Raw genomic sequence first — 12,500 nt, 5'->3', positions numbered from 1 at the left:
TCTTCACTTCCGGTGTCCCAGAAGCAATTCCACTCTGCAGATACTTCCTTATGGAGACCACTTCCATGATCCGTATGGCCCAGGGTGCACCGGATCATCACAGGGTAGCAGGGATAAAACAAATTGGTCTAAGACAGCAATTTCTCTCTCCCTTGCTCCATGCTAAAACATGGCATTCTGAGAAAGCTATAATTCAATTCCTTCTAGCAGGTGACGTAGAGCATACAACCCTCTCAGTCGCACAGTTCCTAAATTTGAGTAATTTGAATCGAGCCAAGCTTCCTGTAGCAAGTAATCACTGAGTACATTACATCTTTGGCAATATCTGCAGAGTAACTGATTGTTTTGTTTTTTTAAAATAATATATGTTTGTATGTAAAATGGATTGTACGTTTGTATCTGTGTGTACACGTAGGTGGGCACATATACATATATTTGTGTACTACTTAGGCTTACATTCTCTCTACAGTTTCCATACAGAGTCTTCACCTACCAAACGTTTATGCCTAATAAAGGTTGACTTGACTTGACCTGAAAACAAATTGGTCACCACCCTCAGTTAAAATGTTGGTTGCCACAGGCCTGATCTCACACACATACACACTGGCCATGTCCGAGCCCTGTATTGCTTCCTAAGATGAGCAAAACCAAAATATATGATGCGAAACGGTACAAACTCCAATGTTGTTTCCACAGTCTATTCAGCTTTTGCCAGGAGGGGTGGTGAGTGGCAAGGAGTTCCACAGGGCACTATAGCACCACCCTGGAAATCTTACTTCTCCCCCATTCCCTCTGGGAAGGTACGGGACACTTTCAAATACAGTAGATCCCTGCATTACAATCTCTGCGCATGAACTGGAGGTTGTCCATGACTTTGTGTACCTTGGCTCAACGATCTCTGACACTCTTTCTCTCGATACCGAGCTAAACAAACGCATCGGTAAAGCAGCTACCACGTTTTCCAGACTCACAAAGAGAGTCTGGTCCAACAAGAAGCTGACGGAACATACCAAGATCCAGGTCTACAGAGCTTGCATCCTGAGTACACTTCTGTACTGCAGCGAGTCATGGACTCTTCGCTCACAACAGGAGAGGAAACTGAACGCTTTCCACATGCGCTGCCTCCGACACATTCTCGGCATCACCTGGCAGGACAAAGTTCCAGACAACACAGTCCTGGAACGAGCTGGAATCCCTAGCATGCACGCACTACTGAAACAGAGACGCTTGCGTTGGCTCGGTCATGTCGTGAGAATGGATGATGGCCGGATCCCAAAGGATCTCCTCTATGGAGAACTCGTGCAAGGAAAGCGCCCTACAGGTAGACCACAGCTGCGATACAAGGACATCTGCAAGAGGGATCTGAAGGCCTTAGGAGTGGACCTCAACAGGTGGGAAACCCTGGCCTCTGAGCGGCCCGCCTGGAGGCAGGCTGTGCAGCATGGCTTTTCCCAGTTTGAAGAGACACTTGGCCAACAGTCTGAGGCTAAGAGGCAAAGAAGGAAGGCCCATAGCCAGGGAGACAGACCAGGGACACACTACACTTGCTCCCGGTGTGGAAGGGATTGTCACTCCCAAATCAGCCTTTTAAGCCACACTAGACGCTGTTCCAGAACCACCTTTCAGAGCGCGATACCAGAGTCTTTCGAGACTGAAGTTTGCCAACAACAGATCCCTGAAATCTGAAGAGCTAGAAACTTGCTTTCATTTTTTAACAGATCCCAATATTTATCACGTGCAGGGAGCTGGATTCTGGAGTTTTCTCTGCAGCTCTGCAGACTCACAGCACATCCAGAGTTCTGCTCCATCTTCTTATAAATCTCAGTACTGTGGGCAAGGCCTGCGAGATCACTGGGAAGAGAAGGAAGCCATGGCTTCACAAAGGAAACTGAAGAGGGCTGAGCTCATTAGCGCCAAAGCATTCAGACAGGGGCCAGAGGGGGCAGGCAGCAGACATTCTACCACCTAAGCATGCACACAGCCTATGACACTCTCTCCCTTTTTATCCTGGTCCCAATTTTAGGCCCACACTCTCTGGGAAAAACTGGCCTGGCTCCAAAAGCTTTAAATCTCTCAGACCCCTTCCTTACCCTGGAAGGGGGGGAAAAAGAAAAGATGGTAAAAAGGAAAAGCACACTGCAAACAATTCATTTGCATACCTCCCTATGCAAACCCAGCCTCACAAAGCCCGGGGGGGGGGGGAGGCATGTGCCCCCCCCTCAAAAAAACAGGCCCCCACAGGGCAAGCAAATCTATGCAGGAGGGCTTGCAGCGCCCGGCCAACCCACCCTCTTCCACAGTGGAATTGTGAGAACGAAAGGGAGAGAAAGGGGGCATTCATCAATTGGAGAGACCCCCAAGGCTTCCAGACAAAGCCCAGTCCTGATTGAGGTGTGCTCATCCCCATCTGGGCTACACCACTTGAAGCAAGCACCAGCTCACTAAATAAAATCCCCTACCCACAGAAAGCTAGTGTGTCAGCGAGGAGCTTGGGAGCTTAGCCTTCTCCCTGAGATGCTAGATGTCTCGGAGGTTTTATGTATGTAAGTATTGTGAAGGAGTCTGGTCCCTTCCCTGCTACATGGTGGTATAGCCCTGGAACAGGCTTAAGGGAAAACCCGGTCGCAGAGCAGGGGTCTTCAGTGGGGAATGTCAAATCCCAGTGTGCCACAAGAGACCCACCCTCAAGTGGGTGAAAGGGTGGGCAAGTGAGCTGCCCTGATTCACCTCCTTTTCCCACCTAGTGGGGGCTGATCAACACCCACTGCTGCTGTGTTGTTCTCCCCTTTTCTCGCAGGCCAACTGGAATGAGAAAAGAAGCAGAGAATAGCAGGGCAATAGTGCATTCAATTTTGAATGGTGGTATAACAGGGCAGGAGGGAGCAGGTAGGTGGGTGGGAGGCAGGGGGTCCCTGAAGAGTCTTGGCCAGGGCAACCCCTCCAAAGACAGGTGGGATTCATTTCATCTAGGATCCCTAGCCCTAGCTATTGTTGGACCTGTGCGAGACCGAGACTCAAAACAAAACAGTGATGGCCATTCCATTCACTGACAGAATTCACTACCACATAATGCGAGGCCAGCAGGAAGAAGAATCCCATCATAAAGGCCAGTGCACCATCCACAACAGTTTGTACGTTCACCACACCTTAGAGCAGTGGTTCCCAACCTTTAGGAGCCCACGGACCATAAGAACATAAGAACAGCCCCACTGGATCAGGCCATAGGCCCATCTAGTCCAGCTTCCTGTATCTCACAGCGGCCCACCAAATGCCCCAGGGAGCACACCAGATAACAAGAAGACCTTCAAGGCCTCCTGGGAATTGTAGTTAAGAACATAAGAACAGCCCCACTGGATCAGGCCATAGGCCCATCTAGTCCAGCTTCCTGTATCTCACAGCGGCCCACCAAATGCCCCAGGGAGCACACCAGATAACAAGAAGACCTTCAAGGCCTCCTGGGAATTGTAGTTAAGAACATAAGAACAGCCCCACTGGATCAGGCCATAGGCCCATCTAGTCCAGCTTCCTGTATCTCACAGCGGCCCACCAAATGCCCCAGGGAGCACACCAGATAACAAGAGACCTCATCCTGGTGCCCTCCCTTGCATCTGGCATTCTGACATAACCCATTTCTAAAATCAGGAGGTTGCGCATACACATCATGGCTTGTACCCCATAATGGATTTTTCCTCCAGAAACTTGTCCAATCCCCTTTTAAAGGCGTCTAGGCTAGACGGCAGCACCACATCCTGTGGCAAGGAGTTCCACAGACCAACCACACGCTGAGTAAAGAAATATTTTCTTTTGTCTGTCCTAACCCGCCCAACACTCAATTTGAGTGGATGTCCCCTGGTTCTGGTATTATGTGAGATGCAACCACTGATGCAAACCACTGATGCAAACATTGGAATTGTCGTGGGCCACATGCAAGCCCCTCCATCCCCACCACACAAAAAAATACAATTCAGTTTGATAGCTCAGGGGTACCCAAACCCCGGCCCTGGGGCCACATGTGGCCCTCGAGGCCTCTCAATGCGGCCCTCAGGGAACCCCCAGTCTCCAATGAGCCTCTGGCCCTCTGAAGATTTGTTGGAGCCCGCACTGGCCCGACGCAACTGCTCTCAGCATGAGCACGACTGTTTGACCTCTCACATGAGCTGTGGGATGAGGGCTTCCTCCACTGCTTGCTGTTTCACGGCCAGCCTTGCTTTGTGCAAGGCCTTTTATAGGCCTTATGGTCTTACCTTCTTCCATTCATATAAGTTCATCTTTAATATATTCATTTATGTAAACTTATGTAAATTTATTCAAATTTTAAATGTAAATTAATTCTTTTTTCCCCCGGCCCCCCGAACAGCGTCAGAGAGATGATGTGGCCCTCCTGCCAAAAACTTTGGACAGCCCTGTGATAGCTGATGGAGGAGCGCTTGACGAGACAATGGAAATGCAGGTTACTTGGGGTCCATTCTCCACCCTCTCTGGTGGTCCATGGGGAAGCATCTTGGTCCATGGAGTCGTCATCTTTTTTTTTTCTTCCTGAGATCTTGCAGACCACTTCTCAGGGTCTCACGGACCACCTGTGGTACCCAGACCAGGTTGGGAACACTGTGTTAAGAGTGATGAATTCAACAAATAACAGGATAATTTGTTCTTACAAAGCACTCCAAGTGGAAGGGTTGTAAAAAGATAACACAGCAATCCTGTAAAGGAGCCCTGGCCCCTATACTGTAGATGGAGAAGACAGAGGCTGAGAGGGAGTGGACTGCCCAAGACTATTATTTATTTATCACATTTTTAGACCGCCCTTCCTCCAAAGAGCTCAGGGTGGTGTACACGGCTGCTCCCCTCCTTTTGTCCTCACAACAGCCCTTGATGAGAGCGACTAAGATGATTACGGGGCTGGGGCACCTTCCTTATGAGGAAAGGCTATGGCGTTTGGGCCTCTTCAGCCGAGAAAAGAGACGCCTGAGGGGGGACATGATTGAGACATACAAAATTGTGCACGGAAAGGATAGAGAGATGCTCTTGACACTCTCACATAACACCAGAACCAGGGGACATCCACTAAAGTTGAGCGTTGGGAGAGTTAGAACAGACAAAAGAAAATATTTCTTTACTCAGCGTGTGGTTGGTCTGTGGAATTCCTTGCCACAGGATGTGGTGATGGTGTCTAGCCTGGACGCCTTTAAAAGGGGATTGGACAAGTTTCTAGAGGAAAAATCCATTACAGGGTACAAGCCATGATGTGTATGTGCAACCTCCTGATTTTAGAAATGGGTTAAGTCAGAATGCCAGATGCAAGGGAGGGCACCAGGATGAGGTCTCTTGTTATCTGGTGTGCTCCCTGGGGCATCTGGTGGGCCGCTGTGAGATATAGGAAGCTGGACTAGATGGGTCTATAGCCTGATCCAGTGGGGCTGTTCTTATGTTCTTAAACTACAATTCCCAGGAGGCTTTGCAGGTCTCTTGTTATCTGGTGTGCTCCCTGGGGCATTTGGTGGGCTGCTGTGAGATACAGGAAGCTGGACTAGATGGGTCTATAGCCTGATCCAGTGGGGCTGTTCTTATGTGAGGCTGAAAGAAAGTGACTGGCCCAAGGTCACCCAGGAAGCTTCGTGGCTGAGGGGAGATTCAAACCTGGATCTTCCAGATCTAAGTCCACCTCCCAAACCACTACACCACCCTGCCTTTCCTAGTGGCAGAGAATCAAACCAGGGAACTCCTAATTCACAGGACATTCTGTTGGCCACTACACTATACCTGCTCTGCACAAACAAACTATACGTTGCGTGCAGGAGAAGTTCCTTTTGTCTGTCCTGAATCTCCTGCTTCTCGCGCACGCGGCAGGGGCCACCACTTTTGCAGCCATGTCCCACCCCAGAGGTGGCGCAATGTAGCCTGAATCACTGAAACTTTCTTTCATTAATTTGCTCACAACCCAAAGCTCCCTCTGCTGTCCATTCCTATGAACTGCAAGTTACGGTCAGTTCCTGGCTGCCTAGATTGACATTTCAAACCCTCCCAAGCAAGGAATGTGCAATTAAAAATTGCTCAGCCCAAATAAAACAAATCATTGCATAACTGATTCCCTGCAGCTCATCCTAGAAGACAAGCTGTTGGGAAGCACTGTAATATATTACATAGGAATTTTACTGAAGCTATAAAGTGTCCGTACCTTGATACGGAGGGGGAGGCCATACCTGGAACATGTATTTGCGCACAAAAGCTCATAAAATTTCATTCCTGGTATCTCTGGGTAGGTCTGGGAAAGACCCCTGCCTAAAATCTGGGAGAGCTGCAGCCAATCAGAGGAGACAATACTGAGCTGCCTGGATCAGCTTCAAGCATGGTGGGACCATTGATGACACCAACTGAGACAACTGCCTCAGGTAGCAATTGCCTCCAGGCTACTCCGGGAGGTGCCCGGAGGTGCCTCCGGGAGGTGCCCAGCTCCACCTACCTTCTTGCCTGCGTTGCTCCTTCACTCTCTCAATTAGAAAAGGAAGAGGGGGTCAGGGAAGATGGGGTATGGAGAGCTAGAGCACTGGAGATGTCCACCACTTATCTGCGCTGCCCAGGAGCATAGCCCATAGGGAGTGGGGAGTGGACCACCCCAGATGATGTGCCATAGGGGTGGCAGACATGCCAACCAAGCCCTCACCAAGCAGAGGCCTGTGTTTGCCAACATATGGGCCCTCCCAACTCCTAACAGCCAGAAATGTCCTTGCACGGCAGAAGCAATTTGGCGGTGCGCACAACGATGCAATGACATCATCATCGCATCACCACTGAACCACTTCTGAGTGCCGCACATTGCTTCTGGTGAGTATGAGGGGTGTCGTGCAGCACGGAGGGGGGGTGAACCCACCCTGGGCAGTACCCATTCTGACAATGTCACTGGCTTCACCTCCTTCTTCCTTTTCCAATCCAGGGAGTGGGAAGAACAGAGGCTGGTGTATCACCAGGTAAAGGAGGGCAGCATTTGTTGCTGAGAAGTCTTGGACCAGCAAGTGCAGGTGATCCTGGCACCTGTGCCGCCCAGGGCAAGGAATGTAGGGTGCTGCCAACCTGCTAAGTGCCCCCCCCTGCCATCTGGGGACCTTCAGAGGCCTCCACGAGGCTGAAAATTGCTACATGTGGTTCTTGGAAGTGGTGTTAAAAGCCTTTCAGAGGACTCTCCAAAGGCCCTTAGATGGAGGCAGGGCGGCGGTGAGGAAGGTGGCCCCACCCTGGGGGGCATGGCCCCCCGGGGCATTTGCACCCCTAAAAATGCCATTGAGTTGCCCTTGCTTTGTGTGTAAGTGGTACAGTCCACTCCATCACCTGGGGGGGCTCTAACATTTCATTCACTTTCTCCTGCTACTTGTGCAGGCCAATCCTTAAAAAGGACTGGAGACAGGGGGAAGAGCCTGGAAAGCAGGAATGTGAATTTCTGCCTGCAATGTTGCAAGAAGGAAAAACATTTTCAGCAAATTCTCTGACACCCCCCCCCTTCATCTCCCCCACCCACAGCTTTCTAAACCAGAGCATTTAAATGCATTAGGGTGATGGGGCACATGCCTTGAAAGCCCAGGGTTGTTAATAGGTTTATCGCTAAAGACCTCTTAGCATGAGGAAAACAGCTGCGGCCTCTACAAGACCAGCCCCAAGGAACTTGGGGAGGGGGAGGGAGGGAAGAATGGGGAAGAGCACTTAATTCCCATAGGTGTTCTTAGCTCATGCCGTCTGCGGCTCCTCCCTCCCTCCAAGTCCTTCCACCCACCCCACAACACCATCAACTAGCTTCTGATGAAGGTTTGCAAAAGCTAAGCAGAAAGACGAGAGAGGAACGCACACTTTTCTCCCTCTCGTCGCACCACAACTTGGCTCAACAAAATGGAAGACCAGCGGGCTAGGAACAGACCACAGGAAGTTACATCTTTACCCAGGGCTTGCCCAAGACCTCTGGACAATGCCCACAGTGGCATTTCAAAAGCTTCTCCATGATGTGCCAGCTTCTGTTCTTTCCAACTCTCCAATGTTCTAACTCAGTGTTTCCCAGCCTGGAGGTTGCGATCCATGTGGGCACATTTTCAGTTGGGATGCTTCTCCCCTTACGGAGGGTAGTGACCTGACCAGGGACCTTAGGTGCTGTTAGTTCAGCACTTCTGGGTTTTGCTGCCAACTCGGGGGTTTTTCAGCCACGGCAGAAATGCCAGACCCAGAAGTGCCATATTGGAAGTGCCAAGTGGAAATGGAAAAGGTGCAAAAGAGAGCGACTAAGATGATTACTGGGCTGGGGCACCTTCCTTATGAGGAAAGGCTACGGCGTTTGGGCCTCTTCAGCCTAGAAAAGAGGCACCTGAGGGGGGACATGATTGAGACATACAAAATTATGCAGGGGATGGACAGAGTGGATAGGGAGATTCTCTTTACACTCTCACATAACACCAGAACCAGGGGACATCCACTCAAATTGAGTGTTGGGCGGGTTAGGACAGACAAAAGAAAATATTTCTTTACTCAGTGTGTGGTTGGTCTGTGGAACTCCTTGCCACAGGATGTGGCGACGGCATCTGGCCTGGACACCTTTAAAAGGGGATTGGACAAGTCTCTGGAGGAAAAATCCATTACGTGGTACAAGCCATGATGTGTATGCGCAGCCTCCTGATTTTAGAAATGGGCTATGTCAGATGCAAGGGAGGGCAACAGAATGAGGTCTCTTGTTATCTGGGGTGCTCCCTGGGGCATTTGGTGGGCCGCAGTGAGATACAGGAAGCTGGACTAGATGGGCCTATGGCCTGATCCAGTGGGGCTGTTCTTATGTTCTTAACTACAATTCCCAGAAAGCCTTGCAGGTCTCTTGTTATCTGGTGTGCTCCCTGGGGCATTTGGTGGGCCGCTGTGAGATACAGGAAGCTGGACGAGATGAGCCTATGGCCTCATCCAGTGGCGCTGTTCTTATGTTCTTATATTAACAGCACCTACAGGTCCCCAGTTGCTACCCTCCTTAACAGGAGAGCATCAGTTGAGAACCACAGCTCTAACCTCAGCACCCCTTCCCTCCACACCTCTTCTTCCTTTCTATTCCCCTCTTCCAGTGGCAGGAAGTAGGTGGACAGAGACGTGCGCTCATCTTGCCTGCCGGAAGCGATAGTTTCAGTTGGCCTCTTGGATAGACCAGCCCTGCCTTCAGGTGACACACAATCAGCTCGCAGGATTTGTGGCCTGCACGAAATGCCAACTTTCCAATGACTATTAGTCCAAACACTTGGAGGTGGAAGGATCTCACAATGGTGATTGGCTGCAATAGCGGATTAGTCTCCTGGTGCATCAGACCACCAGGTGCTGGGGATAAACAATCAGGGAGGGCTGATGTCTTCATGCCATGCTGGGGGGGGGGGTGGGGGGATTCTCAATAGTATCTGCTTGGCCACCATGGAATGGATACTGGTCTGGAATGATCGTTGGTCTGATCTGGAAGCTAAATACATTGGATCGGGCATCGAGGAAGCATGACATCCCCTTGCCTGGTCCTCTCAATTGTGATTGCACATTATGTCTCCGCACAGGCCCTCCTAAGAGACATGGGCCCATCTGTTTTCATATTAAAATGTTACTGACCTTTAAGTGTGATGCATGGGGAGGGGCTGTGGCTCAGTGATGGTACAGTGATGGACGGAAAGTCCATCACGGGTTACAAGTCATGACAGGCATGTGCAAGCTCCTGATTTGAGAAGTAGGCTACTGCAGAATGCCAGGCGCAGGGGAGGACACCAGGATGCAGACCTTGCTGTCTTGTGTGCTCCCTGAAGCTTTTGGTGGGCCACAGTGAGATACAGGAAGCTGGACTAGATGGGCCTATGGCCTGATCCAGAGGGGCTCTTCTTATGTTCTTAACTACAATTCCCAGGAGGCCTTGCAGGTCTCTTGTTATCTGGTGTGCTCCCTGGGGCATTGGTGGGCCGCTGTGAGATACAGGAAGCTGGACTAGATGGGCCTATGGCCTGATCCAGAGGGGCTCTTCTTATGTTCTTAGCCCCAGGCGGCATCTCCAGATAAGGCTGGGGAAGACCCCTGCCTGGAACCCTGGAAAACTGCTGCCAGTCCTGATATGCATTACTAAGATGGATGGGCTAATGATCAAACTCAGTAGGAGTGGCACATTTGTATACAAGCTGCTTATAAATCAAACCACAGCACCCAAATTAAGTATTAATGTTCCAGCACAAATACCAGCCTATTCGCAGCTTCGCAAACACAACACAGTTCAGCTGCCATGCCCTGCGATCAGAGACCGGTGGGACTGGGAATCGCCAACCCACGTCTGGAGTAGAGCATCCTCCGACACTCCTGATCCCCTTCCAGCTGTGCCCAGGTTTTTAAATCCAGTTCGGCAGGAGAGCTAATTGGTATTTATCTGAAACTCTGACAGGGGCCGGGGGGGGGAAGCACAGCTCATGGGCCCCCCTTCCTCTCCCTCCCTCTCCCTCCCTCTCTTTCTCTCTCAGGGGGGTCTGTTTAGAATACTAATGCATGTACACACACCCCCTTTTTTTTTAACAGGGAGTTGACAAGCTAATTAAGCAGCACTGAGGAGGAAAACAGACAGGGAATTTGGGTGGGCGACCAGCCACCTTAGCCAGAGGAAATCTGCAATCAACACAACACTGTCTGCACAGCCTTGTCCTGGTTCCCACTCAGTACTCCAGCAAAAATTATAGGGGAGACCCAAGGAAATTACCCAGAAGGGATATCTCGGAGGAAATGGGTGGGTATAAAATATGGGGAGCAGAGTTCTCTGCTTGCATCCAAACTGAAGCCATGCTCAGTTAAAAGGCCTCCACTCAAGATAGAAAGAGTGCCAACTTTTTTTCCAGCAAGGCTCTTGTGCCTTTAACGGCAACACGGTAGATTCAGTAGATTCAGTAGATGGCAGCTTCCAGAGCTTTTGACTCAGTTTACACCCAGGTGGTAACAGGTGGTAGAATCCAAAGGTGGTCAACTACACTGTGTCGACCCACCGTGAAGGTGGGGGGAGCCATTCATTTTGGACTGCGTGTTCTTCAGGCAGAGAAAAATAAAGAATTTCGCAAATGCAGGAGAGGGGTTTTATCTGAGACTACTTTTAAATGGGTCTGGAACTGCAAAGACAACAACAAAAGTGCACATTACTCATTTTTTGCTGCTCCGAGAGTTCTTCAGCTGAGAGTCAAATAAATACCAATAAAAAGTAATTTTAAAGGTAGAGCTGATAAAACTAAGCTGAAGTATGTATTATTGAGATAAGTACATAATCCTTTGTTCCCCTGCCTTGAACCCTTTCATTCCCGCTCTTTTCTCCCTTGTGTCAATATCTAAATTGTAATCTCCTTGGGGCACAGAACTGTCCTCTCGTTCTTTGGAAGGCACCTTGTACAGAGATGGGGCAAATAATTAATTTGCCCCCAAGGGGAAAAAAAAACAAGGACAAAGGAAAAAAAATCTATGATTGGTCAGAAAATCAGGGCAAAATTGAGTGATGCGAAACGGCTGGAGTGTAGGCTAATAAAGCATATTTTTAAAATTTAAAGTTAGCAAGGACGGGAAGTGAGACACCCAACACCAAAATCTATTTTTAAAATGTGTGGGTTCCCCCCTTTTTCTTCTGATAATGTCACAGCACCACCTACTGGTACTTCAGAGATAGACAAGCACATACTCCCTGCTCTGCTTTAGAAAGAGGTCGGCCAAAGTAAGAGAATAAACCGACCCATGCATTGGGGCAAGGGTCCCCACCCGAAAGCTACGGCTCAGGGCAGGAAGCCGTGGAGGCGACATGAACTGAAACTTCCCAAAGCCCCTCCTTGACCACAGAGGCCGGGCTGTCGGCCAAGAAAAACCAGGCGCTTGAACGTCAACCGAGCGGAGCTCTTTTCTGCTTACTGGATTTACAGAGTTCTTGTTAACGGCTTGCCATAAAAGACAGAGGCAAACCACAGAGGCTGGTGGAAAAATTGGTCCCTTGGGAGTACTTAGCACTTTTTGGGGAGGGGGGGGAAGGAAAGAGAATCAAGCAGCAGAGAATGATGAAAAGTACAGAATCTACAGACTATCACGGCAGCTAAGACTTGGAAATTCCCTGTTCAGAGCTCCCTCCTGTCATAAAATCAACAGGTGACCCCCCCCACCTCATTCCCCAACTTACTTGGTCTCCCTTAAAGCAATTCCAAGAGAACTTTTTTGTTTTTAATACAGTTGTACTATTTTTTTTCTGATGACTCCATACCATTCTAGTCTCATCTGTCGGGTCAAAATGAAGCAGAAATCCATTTTGGGGATGGTGCCGTAGCTCAGTGAGTAGAACACATCCCTTTTCAAGCAGAAGGTTCCAGGTTCAATCTCAGGTAGGGCTGGCAAAGACCCCAACTCTCAAACCCTGGAGTGATGCCGCCAGTCAGGGGCTGACACTACTGAGTTGGACACACTTGCAAACTGACCTCAGTGGGAGGCAGCTTCATAAAATATGGTCAGGAAGAACA

General features: G+C 49.7%; 1 protein-coding gene across 1 annotated transcript in view; it reads right to left on the bottom strand.

The window, feature by feature from the left end:
* Positions 1 to 12,500, bottom strand: part of AGRN (agrin) — a 269,059-nt gene that overhangs the window by 156,853 nt on the left and 99,706 nt on the right. The gene's annotated exons all lie outside the window — the stretch shown is intronic.

Source organism: Tiliqua scincoides, chromosome 9 (assembly GCF_035046505.1).
Source record: "Tiliqua scincoides isolate rTilSci1 chromosome 9, rTilSci1.hap2, whole genome shotgun sequence".
Taxonomy (NCBI): domain Eukaryota; kingdom Metazoa; phylum Chordata; class Lepidosauria; order Squamata; family Scincidae; genus Tiliqua; species Tiliqua scincoides.
This window is presented reverse-complemented; position numbering and strand designations above follow the sequence as displayed.